At 37.4% G+C, this 25,823-nt stretch overlaps 1 pseudogene; it reads left to right on the top strand.

Annotated features, from left to right (window-relative positions):
- Positions 1 to 25,592, top strand: part of LOC149196343 (uncharacterized) — a 33,058-nt pseudogene extending 7,466 nt beyond the window's left edge.
- Positions 25,593 to 25,823: the final 231 nt, after the last annotated feature.

Raw genomic sequence — 25,823 nt, 5'->3', positions numbered from 1 at the left:
AAGAAGATGAAGATAGAGAACAAAGAGACAATAAATCAAAGAGCAAAAAGACAGAGAGCTGAGCTGACCTTCATCATAATGCAGCATCGAGCCATCCCTGAGAGGATCTATCGGGGAACTGAGCACCACATTGGGCTCCTCCCATTAAAGACCAGAGAGGTCAAGAGCTGGTAAGGCAAAGATTCTGTGCACTCTAGTGGCTTGGGGAATCCAAGAACCACCCTACCAAGCAATTCTATTTTAGGAGACTCATATTGAGCTCCTCATTGTAATTCTCTGCTTTAAAGAAACAATAAAAGAAGGCCACCATTGAACGCTGGACCGGAGACGTAGCCATGCAGGATAGGGTGAACTCCTTATTAATTGTTGTGTTCTTATATTTTCTTACTATGTTTCTCTACTGTTTTCCATATTCCCAGTGTTTGTGCATTTTGCAATCTGATTGATTTGTTTCCTAAAATGACATAGACACACACTAGCACATGAGTCTGTAATACCTTCATTCAATAATTAATTAACTGAGGTCACTCAAGGGTGATTTCAGATCAAGTGGTATCAGAGCTTTAGGTTGTAAAGGTTAGACAAGCTTGTGTTGGTTTAGTTATTGAATGCTCACTAGATCAAAGCTCAAATTAGGAGAAGGAGAGTTGGTCAAAACTAATCCTAAAATTGGGAGAGTCTATCCTCGGAAGACAATGTCAGAGGAAGGTTCTATGGGCCCAGACCCTCAATTCATAGAAAGTTTCCTATCCATAAAGTCCGTGGTAGAAGAAATGTATAGGGACTTTAGAAAACACAAGGATGAAGATTCATCAGGCTCTAAAAAAGACAAAGAAGAAGATGAGTCTCACTTCCATGACCACTCCAAAGGAAAAGGGAAAGAGGAAAGCTTCCTCACACCTCCTAATAGCCCTGTGCATAACACGAAAGCATATTTAATCAAGCTAGATGTTAAATTTGATTTTCCTATATATGATGGAGAGTTAAATGCAGAAAAGTTGGATAATTGGATTAGACAATTTGATGTTTATTTCAAAGTACAGAACATCGACTCAGACCAGAGCAAGATTCAGCTGGCAAGCCTATGCCTAGGAGGCACTGCCTTGGTTTGGTGGGAAGGCAGAACCCAAGCTGATATGAAAAGACATGGTAAGACTATCTCTGTCTGGAGTGAATTTGTTTCTGCAATCAAAAAGCAGTTATATCCATTGGCCTACATGCAATAAGCCATGATGAGTTGGCAAACTCTTCGGCAGTTAAAAGGGAAAATGTGCAAGGGTACACTCAAGAATTTAGAAAGAGAGCATTGCTTCTAGGAATCTCAATAGACTCACCAGAAACTCTTTTGAAGTACATTGGTGGTCTACACAGCTACATGAGGCATACCATCCTCATGTTTAATCCCACTAGTATAGATGAGGTATATGTACAAGCTACTCATCTAGAAGCTAGAGGAAAGAATGGAAATCTAGAAGTTGGGGGATCATCCCAACCCACTGCAAGCAAGAGCAAGGAGAAAAGAAAATAGAAATGGAAAGCAAGGAAGGCAACACTGCACAGAAAAGCAAAGCTTCATGCACTCACTGTAAAAAGGACGAGCATGATGATGAGCATTGTTGGATTTTGCATCTAGCGCTAAGACCTAAGAAGTTCGAGGGAAAAAATAAGAAGATTGTTGTTGCAGCTATTCAGAAAGATTTGGGGTCAAACTCGGGAGATGAAACAACCATTGCAGCCACAGGTATAAAAGGTAAGAATTCTGAAGCACAATCCATTACTGATGAAGAAAATGAGAGAAAAAGACATGAGCTTTTCCATATTCGAGTTATTTCCAAACATCAAAAGATTGATACTTTGTTTGATAGTGGCTCACAAGTAAATTTAATTTTTGAATCAATTGTAAAGAAATTGGGATTAGCAACTACACCTCAGAAGAAACCATACCCATTAGGATGGTTGAATGACAAAGCACAACTACAAGTGACTAGACAGTGCAAACTCAAGTTTTCTTTTGGTTCAACATTTGTAGATGAGGTTGAGTTAGACATAATTCCTTTAGATATATGTGGAATTGTTTTAGGAAGTCTTACTTGTATGATAGAAAAGATATTTTCTATAGAGCTGAGAACAAGTATCTATTTGTGAAAGATGGAATCGAATACTTTGTAAGAGCTCATAAGCTCAAGAATAATTATACTCTCATAAACTCAGGGCAGATGAAAAGAATGATAAATTCATGCAAAAAATTCTTATTGATGGTTGTAAAGGAAAAGAAACCTGATAAAACCAAAGTATTTGAGGGCTGTAATACTAAATAGCAAGCTGATATAGAAAAGGTTGTTTCAAAGTATGATATCTTGTTTCAAGAACCTAAAGGTCTACCACCCAAAAAGGAAATAGTACATGATATTATTTTGTAGCAAGATGCTCCATTGCCTAACATTGGAATGTACAAGTTGTCTGCTTTAGAGAATGTTGAAATCAAGAAGCAGGTGCAGGAGTTGCTCGAGAAGGGGTTCATCAGGCCTAGCACATCACCATGTGGGTCACCAATCATTTTGGCGAGAAAGAAAGATGGCTCATGGAGAATGTGCGTTAACTACCAAACACTGAATAAGATAACAATAAAAAATCGTTATCCCCTTCCTCGCATAGATGATTTTTTAGATCAATTAAAGGAAGCTATTTATTTCACCAAGCTAGATGTGCACAGTGGATACCATCAGGTCAGGGTTGCAGAACAAGATGCGTGGAAGACTGCTTTCAAAACAAAGCACGGATTGTATGAGTGGTTGGTTATGCCTTTTGGCTTAACTAATGCTCCTGCTACTTTCATGAGATTAATGAATGATGTACTCAGACCTTTTCTTTATGATTTTGTTATTGTGTATCTGGACGACATTCTGATTTTTAGTAAAACGTGGGAAGAACACTTAAAGCATGTTAAGCAGACATTAGATGTTTTGAAAAGAGAAAAACTTCATGTTAAACTCTCAAAATGTGAATTTGACAAAACATCTCTAAATTATTTGGGTCATATAGTAGGGGGTGGTGAATTGAAAATAGATCCCTGTAAAGTGGCAGTCATTGTACACTGGCCTAAACCCAAGTCTGCTACAGAAGTGAGAAGCTTCTTAGGGGCAGCACAGTTTTGGAGGAAGTTCATTTCCAACTTCTCCTCAATTGCAGCTCCCTTACATGCTTTGACAAGATTGAACAAGGTGTTTCAATGGGGAGGCAAACATCAGAAAGCCTTCAACACCTTGAAAGAAAAGATTAGTACAACACCTATACTAGCACTGCCTGATCTGCAAAGACCATTTGAGATCCAAACAGATGCAAGTGGCTATGCCATGGGAGCGTGTTGACACAACACGGTAAACCCATATGTTATCATTATGAAACTTTTAACCCTGCAGTAGTTAACTATCCTACATATGATAAAGAATTGTATGCAGTAGTTCAGAGTGTGAAAAAGTGGAAACATTACCTAATGGGCAATGAGACAGTAATACATACTGATCATCAACCACTTCAATATCTACACTGCCAAACTAAATTGCAACAATCAAGACATTACAAATGGATGGGTTTTCTACAATAGTTTCATTTAGTCATCAGATATAAAAAGGGCATACACAATAAAGTTGCAAACATGTTATCTAGACCCATTATAAATGCATCTACTATACTTAAGAATAATTCTATGCTACATGAAAGCTACATTGAACAATATGCTCAAGATATAGACTTTAAAGATGTATATGCAACTTTGAGTCAAGGCAAATGAGTAGAAGAGTTGGATTACCATGTAAAGGACTGACTCTTATACCATTATGGGAAACTCTGCATTCCACAAACTAAGAGAGTAAAGATAGTTAGAGAAGCACACATTTCTCTGATATCAGGTCACTTTGGGGTAAGTAAAATAGTTGCACAGCTGCAAAGATTCTGTTATTGGCCAAAAATGAATGAAACAATTTCTAGATATGTAAGAGGTAAGAGGGTGTACTATGTGTGCTAAAAGCAAGCCCAACAATAGAAAACTAGGCTTGTACTCTCCATTACCAGTTCCTTCTCACCCTTGGGAAAGTGTTTCCATGGATTTTGTTGGAGGACTGCCTAAATCTAGGAAAGGTCATGATTATTTATATGTTGTTGTGGATAGGTTCAACAAAATGTGTATTTTGATACCTTGTAATAAACAGATTACAGCTAAACAAACTGCAAAACTGTTCTTTGAACATGTATGGCTTCATTTTGGACTACCCACTTCCATTGTATCTGATCGAGACACCCGATTTATGGGCAAGTTTTGGTCAAGTCTGTGGGAAATGATGGACACCAAACTAAAGAAAAGTATGGCTTTTCATCCACAAACTGATGGCCAGACAGAAGTAGTTAACACGACAGTGATCCAATTACTCTGAGGATATTGCTGCAAACATCCTAAGCTTTGGGATGAACATTTGTGTTATGTACAGCATGCTTACAACAGAGCAAAACTTTCTTCTACACAGAGATCTCCTTTTGAGACCTATTTTGGTTTCACACCAAGGTCTCCCTTAGATTTTGTATTTGGTAAAGATACCATTGTTAATGGATATAGTGATGTGGACAAGGCAACTAGGTTCATTGAATAAATCCAGGAGATCCACCAGGCAGTACAGGAACAGCTGGAAAAGAGCCAAGCCAAATACAAGGCTAGGCATGACAAGCATCGGATGGAGCATGGTTTTCAGGTTGGTGACCAAGTCTGGCCGTATATCAGCAAAGACAGAAAGCAAGGTGAAGGTAAGAAGCTAAAGCCTATCAGGTATGGACCTTTCAAAATACTTGAGAAGATTGGTGAGAATGCTTTTCGTCTTCATCTACCAGCTTACATGCACATCTACTCAGTCATAAATGCAGATTGCTTGAGATTTTTTGAACCCTCACTGATTGAAGATCCTGAAGAGTAGAGTCAATTGCCTTCTATTGATGATATGCTACCTGAATATCTTAATGAATTGCAGGAAGACATAGTTTTAGACAGGAAGGTGAGGACAACGCACAGGGGAGATGTTGACTAGCTCAGAATTGGACTCAAGGGTTCAAAGCTGAGCAATGCAAAGTGGATAGAGATTGGACAAGTGAGAAAATTGTACCCTCACTTAGTCGATGCTTGAAAACCAACTTTTGGTGGTCCAAAATCTTTTTAAGTGGGAAGGCCATGATCCGAATTGGATCCATGAAGAATAATCAAAACACCATGGCTACACCAAAACAGGACAGACTTCAAAGAAGTATGAACACAGAGCGATAAGGAAGATCTCTGAATAGTGGCAATTGACAGTCAGCGAGGAACGATGAGGACCTCGGTTAAAAGCCCATGGAGACCGTGCAGGAGGAAAAACTAGCACCTGGGAAGCCCGGATTGGGAAAAGGAGGTTGTTTCTGATGCGCGATTAGCGCTTAGCACTAATTGCGCATCGCTAGGCAAAACCCCTCAAGAAGGAGAGGCCCTGAGCGCTCGGTCGCATGGAAGCTGGGAAAACCATGGGGAAAAGTGCTAATGGCTAAAGGCGGGACCCATACTCCAAAACCAACGGTATTTATCGGGGGCACCCTTTGGCTGTAAGCGGATTTCGCTGAAACCTAGCAATTCCATTCAGCGCCTGACGTGTGGCAGGTGGAGGAGAGAGAAAATCGTCGCTAATCGCACGCTAACGGTCGAGCAAGTCAAATGCGCGAAATGAGCGAATGACATCGGATCTGGGGACTCCAAATCTAATGGCTAAGAACGTGCCCGATGAAAGAACCGGATTTGACAGGGTATTGAGCTGCGATGTATAAGGATTTGAGGTTCGATTTGACTGCTGAGGTGGTGGATGAGTCATTTCCTTACGTAACTGAAAAAACCAAACCGACGAGGCAAAGCTAGCGTAGTTCACGAGAGGACAAGTGGCCACTCCCTGTGAGTCGATGACCATGACGCAAAGACAAGGAATTCCAGGTGAACAACATCAGGTGATCCGTCGAAGGTGGAAAGGGAATCGAACAGTCGTGAGATCGATTGGCTTTAAAGCCATGAATAGGGGCAGAGAACAGATGGACCCTGAGAGAGGACATCGAGAGGAAGAACCACAGAAAGAAGAAGATGAAGACAGAGAACAAAGAGACAGTAAAGCAATGAACAAAAAGACAGAGAGCCGAGCTGACCTCCAGCATAAGGCAACAGCAAGCCATCCCTGAGAGGATCTGTCAGGGAACTAAGCACCACATTGGGCTCCTCCCAATAAATACCAGAGAGGTAAAGAGTTGGTAAGGCAAAGAGTTTGTGCACTCTAGTGGTTTGTGGAATCCAAGAACCACCCTGCCAGGAAATTCTATTTAGGAGACTCAGATTGAGCTCCTCATTGTAATTCTCTGCTTTAAAAACACAATAAAAGAAGGCCACCAATGAAAACTGGACCAGAGACGTAGCCCTGGAGGATAGGTTGAACTCCTTATTAATTGTTGTGTTCTTGTATTTGCTTACTGTGTTTCTCTGTTATTTTCCATATTCCCAGTGTCTATGTATTTTGTAATCTGATCAATCCATTGCCTAAAATGAAATATACACACACCAACACATGAGTCTGTAATACCTTCATTCAATAATTAATTAACTGAGGTCACTCAAGGGTGATTTCAGATCAAATAGGGTTGTAATTAATTGGATTTTGGAAATAAGGATAACTCTAGGGCCTAAACCATGGTAAAAGAGAAACAAGGGCCTTACATAGGAAAATGAACCCTCTAGGTCCTAAGAATTATGAATAAGGAATCCCACCATGAATAATACCCTTTCTTTGGGGTCTTTGACCCCCAAATGGTATTCTAGGTACTATTAAGTGGTTTTGCATAAAAAATATGAGGTAGGGACATTGAGTGTTCCTAAGAGAGGAAAATAGTATTCATGATTGAGCATTGTGAATAAGGCATCCCACCACGAATAATACCCTTTTGGGTTCTTTGATCCCCAAATGGTATTATACATACTATTAGGCAATTTTGCATAAAAACGATGGGTTAGGGACATTGAGTGTTCCTAAGAGAGGAAAATAGTCTTCATAATAGATATTTTCTTTGCATACATGTAAAGGTAAGGGAGTTTTTGCATGATATGAATTTGTGTACTAAAAACACCTATGCATTCTTATTGGCTTAAATCCATATTAAATTTGAATATTAAAAACTGAAAGGGATAAAATAGTTAGATGTGCAATTTTTTTGTCATTACTTCCATGCTATGCATTAATTCCTTCATATTAAAATATTTACACACTAACAACTTTGATACCTCTAGATTCTTGAAAGATATGGTTTTGAGATGGATCTATTGAACCTCAGAATTACCCTCTCCTTGACAGTTTTTCTCACCTTTTTCTCTCACTTTCTCATAAGATTACAGACCCCAATCAATGATAAATGCTAAGTTTTGTCTTAAGGAAAGCATTAAAATGATTTCCATATTATATTTTCATGTTCTTGCTATTTGAGTAGATTTTTGCAATTTAGCTACAGAACGCAGCCTATTCTATAGCTAACTGTGGATTCTGTAGCTACTCTCATGGTTTGGCAGGTTCTATGTGTCAAATGAAGAATTGGGCCACATGGGCATTTCTAGAATCATCTCACGTGGATTATATCCTATTCACTCGGTCCAGATCAACAAAAAAGCGAGCCTAAGATCATGGTCAAAGATGAAGTCAAAATACGTTATCCGAAAGCAGTAGGACTCTTTCGTAGGAAATCAAGAGTCTAACAATCCTATTGAAAATCTAATTCAGATTAGCCACATGTAGCAAGTTTATCTCACAAATAGTTATGTTATTTTCCTTTAAATATCAGTTACGTAGAACTGAGAAACAATTCATAAATTAAGTGTTAAATTCGGCTTTTTGCTTATACTTTGTATTCAAACTTTATTTTATCGTAATATAAAGTTCCTGTAGTGAATGATTGGTTAAGAACATCTTTAACTAGCTAGCAATCCAGCAAAATCAGTTGTAGAGGGCCCCTGCACTGGAGGAGGTTTTTATTGTTGTTTTTAGTTCAATTTGCATTACTCTGTTTTCAGCAAATTTGTTTTCTAATTAGGATAATATTTCATTCTAGTTTTTTAGCAATAGCATAGTGATAATTCATAACTGTGCAGCCTTGTTCTTCTAAGATATTTGATGGAGAAAAATAACTCTGTTTCCAAATTGAATTAAGATTGAAGTGATAAGAATACACAGTTGCTTAGTTTTTCTTACTTTTTTTTCATTCATTTTCTTAGAATAGAATTGTCAATTAACTGTGTTAATGGATGTTTTCAAAAGCCATTTCAAGATGATGATGATCCTAAACTAAATGGTTAAATGTCTAATTCATATAGTGATTGAAATTACTCGGTACATTGTTATTAGCTTCCTAGGAACTTAGGACTTAAGGCATAATTGACTTCTTACACAGCACTTCACGAGGGTAATGCTTCACATTTGAATGTTGGAGAAAGTAAAAAATATATTAGTTTTTTACAGTTAGTTTTACATGCTTTCACCTTGTTGCTTTCAAATTCTCACTTAGTTGCATACTTTGCTTATTTTTCTAGGACGTTAAAGTACAGACAGTTGCTTATACTCCATCTCAAGAAGATCATACTTCATAATTGAATGCTAAAGTAACCAGAAGTACTTTAATTGATTTCATTTTCTATCTTTACTTCAAAAAAACACTGCAATTTCATTTTTGGTTTTAAGAATTAATTCCATGGATTAGGACTAATGATAAGATAAGATAGATGCTTTGTTTTCCAAATTAGGTTCTTACTAGCCAACAGTTTTTGATTTAGAGAATTAGATTAACTTAGGAACATTTCTTTAGATTCACTTAAATATTCTCATAGTTTTAGGTTGAACATTCTTAGACATCAAAGAACAAAACCCCCCCAAAACAACATAAAATACAAAACAACGAAATGAGAAAATGTTAACTAAGCACATATAGTGCACCACACTTCATCAGTTTACAAACCTCGATTGATAATTTATGCAAGCAATTTACGACACTAAATTAACTAATCAAGATCTTAGATGATTTTTTTTAAATGTTGTTAACATACATATGTGTGTATGTAGTTATTAATTTTTTTTATTTAATTTAATTTAATATTGTTTAAGATTGAGCTGAGTTGTATATTTTTTTTTAATGTTGCAATAAGTTTATTGGTTTGTTCTTCACAACTTCTATTCAAAATACATTTTAAATGTATGAAATGTTTTTCATAATATGAAATTATATTGTTATTAACTAGCTCATATTCATCTCAAACTTGAATCTATCAAGCACCTAAAGAGACCAATCTTTTAAATTGTAATTGTTTTATCATTTAATTCCATGTTATGTATTAATTCCTTCATATTAATAAAATTTACACACTAACAAACTCTATACCTCTAAATGCTTGATATATCTAGGTTTAAAATGTATGAATATTGGTTTAATATTTTTTAGATGTTGTCACATACATATCTGTTTATGCATGTGATTTATTTACTTTTTAAAATTAATTTAGTGCCATCTAAGATGTAATTGACTTGTATTTTTTAAAATTTTTAATGTAACATTATATTCATTGGTTTGATTATGACAAATTCTATACCCTATACTACATTGTAAAGGTGAATGAAATTTTGCATGATATGAAATTATATTATTATTAACTCTTGTAGATCCATCTTAAAGTTGAATCTATCAAACACTTTAAGGGATCAAATTTCTTTAAATGTTCTGTCTCACCAAAACACACTATATAATATAATTTTAAAATGGGATTAATTTGTATTTTTCTAATTTTTTAATGTAGCAATATATTCATTAATTGTTTCATCACAATTTTTAACCACATGTAGATGTATTTTTCGCTTCTTAATGTAATAATGTGTGCACATTATTAATACTTATAAGTTTATGTAAATTAAAAAATAAATGATGAGAATATCTTTTTCTTCATGTGTTAAAAGAATTAATTACTTTGATAAATTTTCATTTAGTTATTTGTTTATTTTTTCAATTTTTAAAAATGATTTCTTATTCCGATAAATTTTAGAATATAATTTTTCTTTAATTTTTTTTTTTATATTATCTCTCCTCTCTTAAATTTTACCTATTTAATTTTTTTCCTTTTCACATTGTTGGTTTTATACTTGTAATTTTATTTTATTTTTTATTATTTCTCATTTCTTAAATTTTACCTATTTAATTTTTTTACTTTTCACGTGGTTGGTTTTATACTTTTTTAACTATTTTATAATTTTGTTGGTTATTTTTCTACTTTCTTCTCTGGTATTAAGAGCTCTTTGAGCTTTTTCACAGGGTTGGTTTTATACATTTTACTATTTTATAATTTTTTTATTTTTTTTTCTACTTTCTTCTATGGTAGTAAGAGCTCTTTGAGCTTTTTAAAGATGAAATTATATAATTTATTAAGATAATGTATGATTAGCTTTTTTTAGAATTTTAAATTTATTTCAATCTTGGTGATATATATTTAGAGATTAATGTAGTTAAGTAATACCCTATAATATATAATTAGACAAGAAACTCTATTAAGTGGACCATAGAGCAAATATAATTAAAAAACCCTTTCATGTAAGTTTATATATTACTCTATAGAGATGATTAATAATTTGAAATGGGCCCGATTGAACTAAGAATTCATAGAAGTGAAATACCATACACAAAATGTGTGTTATAATCATACTTCCACAAAGTGCCGAAGAATACCATAAAACTATAAAGTGATGCGAAAAACACTTACTACTGCGAATTAAATCCCTTGTTCCAAATAAAGTTACGGTAAAGTTTATTAATTGAAGGAATATTTGGAAAAGAAACTCCAATAAATCAGATACAAGTTCTGCAAAACGAATTTGACTGTACACTCCACTGCTTGTACAAGCATTAGAAAAATTACACAATCTGATAGCTAATGACTGAGTGAAGAGACTGGAGATGGAGCCGAAGTGGGAGGAATTGTTATATCGCCAAAACCAATTGTTGTGGGAGCAACAACAAATGATGTAACCTCGCTTATCATCCCACGGTCTCTGGTTCTGTGAACCTCGCACAGGTGGGCGCAAGTAGACACCAGAAATTATATATCTATATGAATCAATCATGGACTGAATTCAGGTATAAAAGCCATTCATATATTCATGGTTACAGGTTTGTCTCTTGTAAGATATCCAGTAAATATAATATTTTACCTCTGCTACAATATAGGGTACATGAATATGATAATGAAGAATAATAAGTACCTTCTCCAGCCACAGTATTGAAATAGAGGTCGACGATGTTGGCGCAGTTGTTGTAGCAACAGGGGAGGCATAAATTCTTTGGGAAGCCACCTGCCATAGAATCCGTCCGCTACCCACTACCACCCTCTCCACCCTGCACGCGTTCATGCATTCACCCGGAGCGAGCATGGGCGGGCATGTAGCGCGCTCAAATTTCAAATTTTGAATTTCACATAAAGATTGTGTCGCAGGCTTGCTTTGATTGAGTCGGCCTGGAAGAACAGTGGCGGAAACTTCTGTTCGTTGTCAGACCTTCGAAGATGTAAACTCGCAAGGAAAATGGAGTTGTCGGGAAATCAAGAGACGCGGTAATTATTGCCATGTTATGTATGACCATCACTCATAGCAACGTCTTGTCCATTTCCAAAAAGTCTCATTATAGATTATTCTGAAAGTCGTCTGGCCTGATGACGACGTTGGAAAGATGGGAAAGCCCTATTTCCAACTCTATTGCATAATAAATGCGGCCTGACATAAAACCGATATAACCCTATTGCAAAGTAAATGCCACTTGACATGGAGACTATATAACACGCCGCTATTTATTTTCTCTCTCATTACCGTGCGACTTATTATATCGTGTTATATTGACCCACGTCAGGCGGCATTTACTATACAATAAAATTGGAAATAAGTCTTTCCGGAAAGATAAAGCTATCGGAAAATGAATGGTACATGAAGTAACATGCATGGACATGGTATCATAGACGTTAATAATCGGTATCTGCATTAATTAGACTAAATCGTGAAGCCTCTGGAGTTGGAGTGATGACTAAATCGTGAAGACTCTGGAGTTGGAGTGATAAAATCAGCTGAAAATGTGGCATGTTGTGATGCACTAAGCCACTAATAATTGGATGAGTGACTTGTTCTTAAGAATTTCCCAGTGGTTCTCCATCTTCAACGTGACTTGTACATTTATCAGGATCGTCATGTATATATAGAGATGCATATAGAACACAACTGACATGTTGTTAGAGAGATTTTAGTGGGAAATAGAGAAATGGCTCTTAAGTTTGCAATATCATTATTGCTTAAGAAAATTTTAATGAACGCTAATTATTATTATCAATTTTATTAATTTAAATTAAAAGAACTTAAAATTAAATAAATTAAATTATATTGGTAAATAAAAATAACAAGTAATAAATTAACTATAATATTTCTTTTATGGGAATTTATTTTTTAGTTATTATTTTAATTTTGTAAATATCTTTGTAACATTTTAAACTCTATGAATATTACTATGAAATAATTAATTTATGAAGATGATAATGATGTCGATGATTAACATCCACTAAGATCAATGTCATCTATGGAACCTTAAGAAAGTAAGAGATTAATTGAGACTCTTTCATATTTTATTTCTATGATAAAAAAGAAGGGAAATAAACATTCATAGGTCACTATAGTTATGTTGACTTAACAAGTCAAGAAAGTTGGTAGGGTGGCAAATGTTTTGGAAATGAGAAGGGATGTGAGTAAGAGCTGAGAAATCCAAAAAAACATGCTTTTCATCTTCAACCCTCTTAGTATTGTAAAAAAAATGTTTTTCATCTTCAACACTCTTAAGTATTATAAAGATGGCAAATACTTTCTCCCAGGGTGTTTTGGGAATAGACCAACTCCGAGTTTCTATTGGGAGACCATGAGAATTAGTTCTTATCTTCACAATGTTCATTTCTTATTAACATTTCTCAAGACAAAACAATAATTTTGGTTAGCAAGAGTGGGTTGATCACCTCCTTATAATACCTTGACTTCCTTTTCCCCTTTAGCTCCTTATCATCCCATAAATTATCTTTAAATTTGGAAGAATAATATTTTTCATATTATCTTTATTCTCCAAGACGATCTCCTCCTTTATCCCCCAAATGGTTGAGCCAAGACTAGGCATCATTTTTCCATCATTGCTTGACTTGGAGGTGGGGGTTCTAGCTAGAGCTAGGAGCAGTTTTGGGGAACCTCGTGGCATCCAAGTTGTAAATATTCTTCTTATACATTAGATACCTAATCATGGCCATGCTTTCAATGGGTCAAAACATAACTTCAATAAAGATGATAGGATAGGAGGCATGTCCTTTCATCTTGAGGTTGTAGGTTATAAATTGTTTTTGGATCAACTCAATTTTTCTCTGTGATTCTCTAGATATACTACAACCCCAAACCTCACAACCATATAAACTAATAGGGGTGACGAGAGTCTCAAAGAGGAACCATTTGTCACTCCAAACCCAAAGATCACTCCACTTCCAATTGTTTTCAAGATAATAATAAACTTTTCATCCTTCAATGATCCTTTTGTCAATGCTACAATTGCAGTTGAGCTAATAAATGTCAATACTTTAATATTTGTATGAAGAAACTTTTACCAAATAATTATTATGATAGATGAAATCATCATAATTAATTTTTTTAGATTTAATTATCATATATTTAATATTGAGTATATAATATAATTTAATATATTATTAAATAATATATAATAATATACATATTTAAATTTTAAATTGAAATATGATTAATCAACCATCTGTGCTTGGTATATTTTGTTTGCTTTTTAAAACTTATAAACTCAACATATACCTTTTTCGAGAAGGTTAGAAGACACTTGAAATTTTTTCACCTCTCTCATGCCACGAAGACCAACGACCACCGTGGGGATAAAATTATACGAGTGAATTGATAACACACCAATAATTTTGGATGGAGTTATACAACAATTCCTTTAGATGCGATACCACACGAATGGATTCTCACTTATTCTCCATCTTCAACGTGACTTACACGACTTCTTCATTACAGTCGTTGTGTATATATACAAGAGCACACAGCTCATGTTCTTTGGAAGAATCTGTGGTTGGAAGAATGTGTGGTCAGAAACAGAGAGGATGGATCTTTAATTTGTTTTCCTTCTCTCTTGCCACGAAGACCAACAACCACCATGGTGGTAATGTGATATAGGAGTGGATTGATACCACACAAATCATTTTTAGTGGAGTTGTTATTCAACAATTTATTTCCATTTCATGCCAGACCAATCAATGCTACTCATTCTCCATCCTCAATGTGACTTCTATGCACAGGACTCTTCCTTGATCAAAACGTTTTGTATCTATAGAGATCCATGTAGAACACACAACTCAAAGGTGTTAACATTTTTGCACATTTCACATTAAAATATAAACTCCACATATATCTCTTGATACCAATGCTATATAGGAGTGGATTGATACCACACAAATCATTTTCAATGAAGTTATGTCAATCTTGTCCCTGTGGTAATGGTATATTGTATATGGTTTCGGCGCATGGTTGTGTGTGCGTCCTGGTCTAGGGGTAGGTCATGACTCAATTGTTCTTTCTTTCTCCGATGCACAGTGTTGTTGCTCAAATTAATTATAGATGAGATTCACGTGGCCACTTCTGGTGTTTTTCTTGTGGATGTTTCAGTCTGTCAGTATAGGCCTGACTTCGGGAATTGGTGGAGCAATAGTAGATGGGGGACTGTAACTACTTGTGGTCGCTTGATGACAACCTAATTGGATCCTTATTTCGTTGGTTTAGTATGCAATTTCATTGGAAGGTATTAAGGGATGTAGCGACCCTCGAAAGTGTCTTACTTTTGAGCCTATATTATGTTTGGGCCAACCTCCAGATTTTGAGACAACCCATTATTTGATTTGTAGGTGTAGCAAAATGCTTCGTGCCTTTAGTAAGGATAGGAATGGTCAAAGAGGTCGCGATTACGAGAAATAGAGGAAGGAATCCCATTCTGAGACCATTCAACCTAGCTCATCCATGGGGATTGTAAATCAACATCTCGATTTATCTAGGAAGCCACTCAGACATATCATTTGGGAAGTTCAAACTCATTCAAGCAGTGCATAATATATTGGGAAGATGAGAATAAACAAATAGAGGAAAGTTTGGAAATTGATTTGGAAGAGTGACAAAATTTTATTCTAGAACCTGGCCATACCTTCCACTCAATACAAGAAAACGGTCCACTTATATTGGATGATGAAGATCCTTCTGGATAAAGCCTTAAAGAAGTTTCCACCAAACATGCATATGTCTTCCCATGGGCACTTGGATTATAATAAAGATTTTCAAAAGATCCAATTTCAATTGTAGTAGCAAAATGGATGCCTCAACCGCATTGAGCAACACATCCCATGCATTCCCCACACGAAGTTGCCAGGTTCCACTGTGAAGGACTCTCCTCCTGTTGATTCAGCTGATGATTTGTAGAGTGATAGTGCACCCCTGGTTTTAGTTTTGTATGAAGAATTTCAAAATTTTAGGCATATTATCGCTATGTTTATAGGTATCTAGCTAGTAGGAAAAACAAAGACTCTCACACACATATAGTGTGACTAGAAAGTCTTATTATTTTGTCTTTAGATGGATTATTTTTCTATGAGGTGGCCAACATACCCGGTTTCCCTCAGGGTAGGTTAGGGCCACCTAACCTTAAGACATGTGTATGTAACTTGTTGTTTTGATAGAAAAATAATGGAAAGGTCCTACCAAACTTACAAAATAAAAATCTATATATAAATATAAAAGTGATCTCATAATCACATGAAAAGCTTTCTTCTTCAAATTCTTTCATTGTAGCAATAGATATTGTGAATATTTTATGTTGTGAGAAATGCATGACTCTTCTTAATAGATCAAAACCTTTTTAAAATCATTCACTTATGTTTATATAAATGATATATTTATAAATATAAAAGTGATTTGACATGACCGATGAACCACATTAGTTGGTTCGAAAGGTCGACCAAATCTCAATGATGTGATTATTCTGAAAGACAATCTCATTATCTCAATTGATACCACACAAACAATTTTCAATGGATTTACTCAACCATTTCTTTCGATTTGACACCACTCGTTCTCCATCTTCAACGTGACTCGTACCTTTATCAAGACCACCATGTATGTATAGAGATGCATGTAGAACACACAATCCACATGTTGTTAGAGATATTTTAGTGGGAGAGAAAGAAATGGTCTTCCATTTGTCATATCATTATTGCTTCTCTACATCATGCTCCCCCTCTACCTACAGCAACCTCTATTAATTTCCATACTCATCATCAAGAAGAAAAATTTAGTGAAGGGTAACCACCCTTATCAATTTTTTTTTTCTCTATTAAAATGACTTAAAAATAAATAAATTAAATCATATTGCTAAATAAAAATAACACGTAATAAATTAATAATCTATAATATCTTTTTCATATTGAATTAATTTTCTTTTAGTTATTATTTTAAATTTGTAAATATTATTGTAACATTTCAATTCCCGTCAAAATTACTATGAGATAATTAATTCATGATAATGATGTTTATGAATAACATTCACTAAGACCAATTTGGTCAACGGAACCTTAAGAAAGTAAGAGACTAATTGAGACTCTTTTATTTTTTATTTTTATGATCAAAAAGAAGGGAAAGAAGCATTCCTAGGTCACTATAGTTTTGTTGACTTAACAAGTCAAGAAAGTTGGTAGTGTGTTTTGGAAATGAGAATGGATAATAGCCTAACAAACCAAGAAAAAAAAAATCATGTTGAACCCTCTTAGTATTGTAAAGGTGCCAACCTCTATCATCCCAAGGTGTTTTGGGAATAGACCAACTATGAGTTTCACTTGAGAGCTCATGAGAATTAGTTATTATTTTCACAATTTCCATTTTCTTATTAGTATTGTTGAAGACATAATGATGAATTTAGTTAGCATGAGTGAGGTTGATCACCTCCTTATAATACCTTAGCTTCATTTTCCCCTCCATCTCCTTGTCATCCCACAACTTATCTTTAAATTTGGAAGAATAGTATTTTTTATATTATCCTTATTCTCTATGTTGATTTCCTCCTTTATCCCCCAGTGGTCTAGCCAAGACCATGCATCCTTATGCCATCCTTGCTTCACCCAGAGGTGGGGGTTCGAGCTAGAGCTAGAAGAAGTTTTGGGGAACCTCGTGGCATCCATGTTGTAAAGTTTCTTCTTATACATTAGATACCTAAACATGGCCATGCTTTCAATGGGGGGAAAAACTAGCTTAAATCAAGATGATAGGATAGGAAGTATTTCCTGTAGAAATTTTGAATAATTTAACACATATTCAATGGAGATTATCCTCATCATGTACTATTGCAGAAAACATACACAATACATAAGCTCCTCTACGTTGATCATCAATATAGCAGCATCAATAACAATAAAACATCAAGAGCATTCACACATTAACACAGTATGTATCCCGGGGAAAGCATCTCGCTAAAAACCCCAACTATCTGTATATTAATGATTGAGTCATGTAACATTACACAGCATAATACTTCTCACAAGTATCTCCACCTCTGTTACACACAATATAGCTCAGATCTGATCTCCAAATCTCTTCCACTGCTTGCCTGCCTCCACTGCTCAATACCTGCTCAAGAACTGATGAGAATGGCTTACCAAACTCGTTTTTCACCTGCAAAATATTCACTCACTCTTTGTTGGACGTGAGCACAAGCTATAATGTGGGCAAATACGTGAGCAAACTCATTGGCATACTCAATCCCTTGATTGTGCAAGATCTGGTGCACAACTATAGTCACAACTGATAGCAATCTGATTCTCTACCACCTGTCCCTGTTGAACTGAACATGCACTGACATGCAACTGAGTTAACTGATGTATTCATTAGTTGTATTATGAGTTAATAACTTGAAAATTAATTAATAACTAATTCACCCAACTCATCTCTAGTCTATTTGCCAGTTAGACTAAATACAACCAGTTTAACAAAGCTAAACTGAACACAACTCCATCAACTCCACAATCAACTCCACCAAACTCAACTGATTGAGTTCTAACTGAAGTCATGCATGCAACAACTCAACTGACTCATAAGAAAAGCGTATTTCCTTCTGGCAGCTGCATGTGCCACCTCTGTAGCTCAAACTGAAGTGCTCCAAGAGAATAAGATTAAGTTTATAGTCCAAATATTATTGTGAGATAATAATATTTGACTTTTCTATTTTTGATAGCCAGTCTAAAAATAGACTTTGATCACTCACACTGTGATCACTCACACTTTCATCAAAAATAGAAGTCCATCTATTTTTTCCCAACTTGATCAATCATCCATAAACAACAACCTGCAATCCATAGACATGATCCATATGTCTAAAAATAGACATAGTCTAAAAAATAGACTTGCGCCAAAAATAGCCTGCGGGCCCACTTAGTGAAGGCGACTCTTTTCACTAAGCTCCATCATCTTGTTGTAATCTCAACACTCCCTCTCGATAAGATATGGATTATCAACAACCCCTATCCTGCCTCGGTGGTACTCGAATTTGCTCCTGGTGAGAGCCTTCGTCAAAATATCAGCATCCTGATCCTCCGTTGGAATGTACGAAAGTAACATGATCCTCCGCTGCACACAATCTCTGATATGATGGTACCTGATGTCAATATGTTTAGATCTATCATGAAATACTGGATTAGCTGAGAGTTTAATGCAACTCTGGTTATCACAGTAAATCACAGTAGGATCCAAATGAGAACCGAACAAACCAACTAGGATCTTCCTCATCCATATAGCCTCGCATGCAGCCAAACTTGCTGCCATATACTCGGACTCCACTGAACTGAGTGCCACGGATCTCTATTTCCTGCTATACCAAGAAACTGTTGTCGATCCGATACTGAAGACCCCTCCTGATGTGCTCTTTCTATCTGTTGGGCTTCCTGCCCAATCTGCATCCGTGAAGCCACATAGCTTCACCTCATCCTCCTGTCTGTACCACAAACCATATGCCGATGTGCCTCTCAAGTAGCGCAATACATGCTTGCCCGCCTTCCAGAAGAGCTTGGTAGGCTTAACCATAGCTTGTGAAAGCTGGTTAACTGCATAGCATATATCAGGTCGTGTATTGACCAAATACATTAGCGACCCCACCAACTGTCGATAAACAGTGGCATCCACTTCTTCTCCCGAAGTGGCATCCTCCTTCCCCCAACCTCCAAGAAGAGGAGTATCAACAGGCTTGCAGCCATGCATGTTGAACTTCTCCAATATCTCCCGAGCATACTTGCCCTGAGAAACAAACAGTCCACCACTGCGCTGCCATATTTCCAATCCCAGGAAGTAGTGAAGGAGGCCCAAATCCTTCATCTCAAACTTTGTAGCAAGATCCTTCTTGCATGACAATATCAACAGCTCATCACCCGTTAGAATCAAATCATCAACATACAGTACAATGATAAGCAACTTACCCTCCACCACAATCTGGTATAGGTTCGGATCTGCCTCGCTCTTGGAGAATCCAAGTCCTGTGAAATAGCTATCTATCCGTGTGTACCAAGCACGTGGTGCTTGCTTCAACCCATACAGCGATCTCTTGAGCCTGCACACATGCGACTCGCTGCTGAAGACCTCAAAGCCTTCGAGCTGCTCAATGTACACCTCCTCCTCAATGACTCTATTGAGGAACGCAGTCTTCACATCCATCTGATGAATGTGCCATCCCATCTGCGCTGAGAGAGCAAGAATCGTCCGTATGGAAGAATACCTTGCGACAGGTGCAAAGGTCTCCTCATAATCGATCCCCTCAATCTGTGAAAAGCCTCGGGCAACAAATCTTGCCTTGTACTTCTCCACACTCCCGTCAGCTGCCTTCTTGACTTTGTAGATCCATCTCGAACCCACCACGGATTTCCCTTCCGGTCTAGGAACAATCTCCCATGCACTGTTTCTGACAATAGAATCATACTCTTCCACCATGGCGTCTACCCATGCGGGATCCTCCACAGCTTCCTCGAAAGAGGATGGCTCAGTCACAACACAATTGCTCATAAGTGCCATGTATCCAGTGTACCGATCAGGTGACTGTCTCTGCCTGCGTTGGGCTGTAGGTGGTCCTACAACTTTCTCTGCATCTTGAGCCAGTCGCTCAGCTTCTGTCAAGCGCTTTCGCCCTCTGATGGTTGGCGCTGCATGAGTGGTCTCTTCCACTCCATGAACCTCGTCCTGTGGCTGATCCACGTCCTGAAGCTCATCCTTAGGAACTAATAGCTCCTCATCTGCATGCAAGCGTAGCTCCCTCTCAAGCGAACACTTCATGGCTTTCTCCTCCTGAAATTTTATATCCCGTCGCACAACAGTTTTACCACTGTCTGGCAAATACACACAATAGTTGTGGGGCGTATCAGTGTACCCCAAAAATATCCCAACCTCTGCGGTCGGCTCCAACTTCTTTCTGGCATCCTTCGTCACATGCATGTAAATGTTAGCACCAAAAATCCTCAAATGAGAAAGATCAGGCTTCTTACCAGAATAAGCCTCCTCGGGTGTACTCATGCCAAGTATCCTATGAGGACAATGGTTATGCACATAAACTGCTGTATTGCATGCTTCCGCCCACAAGTGAAGGGGTAGGCCCTGATTATGCAACATTGCCCGTGCAGCAACCACAATCGTTCTGTTCTTCCGCTCAGCTACCCCGTTCTGTTGTGGGTTATGGGGAGCTATGAGCTCTCTACGAATCCCTTCTGTCTTGCAGAAATCCTTGAATTCGTCCGAGATGTATTCACCACCATTATCGCTCCTAAGAGCCTTCACCTTCTTCCCCGACTCCTTCTCGACCAGTGCTTTGAATTCACAGAACTTTGAATATGTCTCGCTCTTCTTCTGCATGAAGAAGATCTAGCACTTACGAGAGAAATCATCAGCAAAAATCACATAATACCTGTGTTTTGTTGTCAAAGCAGCTGAGAAAGGTCCACACACGTCTGTGTGAATTCTCTCAAGGATCGTCGTGGCACGACTATCCTTGTCGTGAAAGGTGGCTTTCACAAACTTCCCCAAAGTACACCCCTTGCACTGATCTGACTGCGCAAGTGTGCCTTTAGGAAGCCCTGTAGTGATCTGATGCAGTATCTTCAAGGCTCCATGGTGAAGGTGACCCAATCTCCTGTGCCACAACTCGCCATCATCTCGGCTCACCAATCCTTCTGCCTTGCCTGCCATTGCTGCGCATCCATCTACATGCAACTGATAAAGGTTCCTCCCTCAAACCCCTATCTTCCGGGTCTCACCAGTTGTCTTGCTGCGCAGGAAGGCCTTTCCCTCGCTGAAAACAACATCATACCCCTTGTCTTCTAACATCGCCACTGAGATGAGATTCTTCTTCAATCCTGGAACATGCATGACTTCCCTCAATACAAAGGGTTTACCAGACTCCCTCTCAAAGGAAATGGTACCGATACCAGTCGCACTGTATCTACCATCATCGCCCATCTCGATGTGCACTCCAAGATCTTTGTCCTCCAGATCAGAGAACAAATCTCTATCTCTTGTCATGTGAAAAGACGCACCACTGTCCAAGAACCACACTGATCCCATCACACTTGAAACCAAGCATGCGATCAATGAAAAATCAAGCTCAAACTGAGAAGCTAAGGCCTCTCCCCTTGCAGATCCAGCAGCTTGCTTGTTCTTCTTCTTCTGCGGACAATTTGTGGCATAGTGTCCGTGCTGGTGACAGTGAAAACACTTCACCTTGGACATATCCTGCTTCTTGCCTTTCGCACCAGACTGAAAATCTTTCTTGCTCTTCCCTTTCTTTGCTTTGGCAGCCAAAGCACAATTCTCTTCATCAGCTCCCTTTGACGAAGATTCGTCCTTGGTACTCCGCCTGATCTCCTCCTGCACAAGATCTGACCATAGTCTTTCCCATCCTGGCAACTTCTCCCGACCATTGACAGAGTCCTGATAGGAATGCCAACTCTTCGGAAGACCAAGGAGAGCCAAGCTCACCAAGTCCTCATCATCGACAGTAACCCCCACACTTCCCATCTCATCTCGAAACTGAGTGAACTTTGTGAGATACTTGGGAATACTATCACCCTTCTCGCATTTGATGTTTCTGAGTTTATCTTTGAGCGCCAGCTTCCTCTGATCGCTCTTGCTTTGGAATAATTCTGTTAATGATTTCCACATCAAATATGGAGTAACCTTTCCATGAAGGCTGGACACAATGTGATCCTTCACGCCCTCCAACAGAATCCTTCGACATTTTGCGGTCTTCTTTTGCCAAATTTCCGCCTCAGCAGCATCAGTAGGCTTTGGGATATCCGTATCTATGAACTCCTTCAGCCCGTTATCATCCAATACTGCCTCCATCCTGTCCTTCCATGCAATATAGTTTGAGCTGCCCTCAAGAACATACTCCAATCGCAATCCGTTGAAAGACATTGCTGCGTTGTCACTAAGAAAACACTGCTGCAAATTCGAATTCCACCAGCAACCAACTCAACCGCCTCAGATCTAAGATTCGTGAGAACACAATATTTCTCGTACAGAGATTGACTGTATGGGCATTCACCAGATATCTCACCTTCCAAAGGAAGGATGAATCCAGAGGCTACCTGGCCCAATTACAAACTCTGCCTGAAGAAATAGAATGTAAACACTTCCTGAATAGTAGATATGATGATCAACAGCTCTGATACCATGTAGAAATTTTTTCTACAATTATCTACCTCGCTCTGATACCATGTAGAAATTTTGAATAATTTAACACATATTCAATGGAGATTATCCTGATCATGTACTATTGCGGAAAACATACACAATACATAAGCTCCTCTACGTTGATCATCAATATAGCAGCATCAATAACAATAAAACATCAAGAACATTCACACATTAACACAGTATGTATCCCGAGGAAAGCATCTCGCTAAAAACCCCAACTATCTGTATATTAATGATTGAGTCATGTAACATTACACAGCATAATACTTCTCACAAGTATCTCCACCTCTGTTACACACAATACAACTCAGATCTTATCTCCAAATCTCTTCCACTGCTTGCCTGCCTCCACTGCTCAATACCTGCTCAAGAACTGATGAGAATGGCTTACCAAACTCGTTTTTCACCTGCAAAATAGTCACTCACTCTTTGTTGGACGTGAGCACAAGCTATAATGTGGGAAAATACGTGATCAAACTCATTGGCATACTCAATCCCTTGATTGTGAAAGATCTGGTGCACAACTATAGTCACAACTGATAGCAATCTAATTCTCTACCACTTCTCCCTATTGAACTGAACATGCACTGACATGCAACTGAGTTAACTGATGTATTCATTAGTTGTATTATGAGTTAATAACTTGTGAATTAATTAATAACTAATTCACCCAACTCATCTCTAGTCTATTTGCCAGTTAGACTAAATACAACCAGTTTAACAAAGCTAAATTGAACACAACTCCAACAACTCCACAATCAACTCCACCAAACTCAACTGATTGAGTTCTAACTGAAGTCATGCATGCAACAACTCAACTGACTCATAAGAAAAGTGTATTTCCTTCTGACAGCTGCATGTGCCACCTCTGTAGCTCAAACTGAAGTGCTCCAAGAGAATAAGATTAAGTTTATAGTCCAAATATTATTGTGAGATAATAATATTTGACTTTTCTATTTTTGATAGCCAGTCTAAAAATAGACTTTGATCACTCACACTATGATCACTCACACTTTCATCAAAAATAGAAGTCCATCTATTTTTTCCCAACTTGATCAATCATCCATAAACAGCAACATGCAATCCATAGACATGATCCATATGTCTAAAAATAGACATAGTCTAAAAAATAGACTTGCGCCAAAAATAGCCTGCGGGCCCACTTAGTGAAGGCAACTCTTTTCACTAAGCTCCATCATCTTGTTGCAATCTCAACATTTCCTTTCATCTTGAGTTTGTTGGTTACAAATTGTTTTTGGATCAACTCAATTTTCCTCCATGATTATCTAGATATACTACAACGCCAAACCTCACAGCCATATAAAATAATATGGGTGACGAGAGTCTCAAAGAGGAACCATTTGTCGCTCCAACCCAAAGATTAATCAGCTTACAATTGGTTTCAAGCTAATAATAAACATTTCATCCTTAATGATCCTTTTGTTAATGCTACAATTCCAATTGATCTAATAAATGTCAATACTTGAATATTTGTATGAAGAAACTTTCTCCAAATAATTATTATGATAGATGAAATTATCATAATTGATTTTTCTTAGATTTAATTATCATAAATTTAATATTGAGTATATAATATAATTTAATATATTAATAAATAATATATAATTACACCGAAGGTGTTTCTTTTTGAATTGGCTCACTCCCTACCGTTGTCCACCTTTTTATTTTTGCATGTTAGATATGTCAAAGCACACTGCCACACACTACGCGCTGACCATGCTCCATCTAGTCATGGTTTCTTGGGTGAGAAATAAATGTATGAGTGGTCCAATGTGGGCCCAATTTCATGCCTCACCTAGCGAGTGCCTTGAGGGTTGTTGCTCGCTCCCTCCGACAGTAATTGCACGCCACCTTATTACATACATAATATGAATGTTGGTTGTTATCTATAAGAAACTCGACTGAGAAGGGGAATTTATTATAGATAATGGGAGGGAGTCACTCGGCCTTATCTATATCGCAAGGAGAGCGTGGGATTAGATGAGGTCATTTATGTACTCGACCGACTCTCTATCCGGTTGCTCAACCACTGCACTTTGAATTCTAAGCCTACACTACGAGGGATAAGATGGTAGAATAACAACTTAACTCAGTAAGGAGAGTAGGTAGAGGGCTTTCTTGGCTGGGAAATAAATGGAAGCAAGTCAGATGCAACGAGGATCTCTGGAAATCCATCCGCACGCACCATTGGTTATCCACCGCCTCGCTTCAGAGTGGGAAGTTGAAATCCATGGTCATGGACTTCGGCGGATTTAGGTGCCTCTATGTAAACTTCCTACACCCTCTTCTCTCTAGAAACAGTATCAGTAACAAGAATTCGAAATCTCGTTCAGTATCAGAGGGTATTTCATCTTCTTTGAAGCAAAAGTGGAGCAAGGATGAGGTCTATTTTTCCTTCTTGATACTGGAAAACAACCTCTGTTCATATGGATTCAGTTAGAATGGGAAGAATTGTGTGGAAGGATGTTCATATTACCAATAGATAGCCTCCACCTCCACAGCCTTCAAGAAGGGTGAAGAGGCAAATGCAACTTTCACCCATCTAATGCCAATAACAACACTGCCCCTCATCATTCATCCTGAAATCTCGACATGAAGGCTAAAGATGCAAACTATTGTTGGCAATCCATGGATGCAGGATGGTCTTCCAAATAACCTTGACATACATAGAGCATTTAAGGTAATAGCTACATGTTTCAGAAGACTTGACTATGTTCATTTTTGTAATATTAGTGTTATTGTCGATCACTTTCTTTTAATTACAGAGATATATGAAACAGGGTTTCCTTCTCACAAGTCACGGTATCTATATTTAATTCACTGCCTATCAAAATGAAATATAATTAATTTATTGGGGTTGTTAAAGGTTTCAACCTCATGATATCT

This window comes from Pinus tabuliformis, chromosome 2_2 (genome assembly GCF_031772625.1).
Source record: "Pinus tabuliformis cultivar Carrire ecotype Pingquan chromosome 2_2, CPIR1, whole genome shotgun sequence".
NCBI lineage: Eukaryota > Viridiplantae > Streptophyta > Pinopsida > Pinales > Pinaceae > Pinus > Pinus tabuliformis.
Note: the sequence above shows the minus strand (reverse complement) of the source record. Positions and strands in the feature narration are given on the sequence as shown.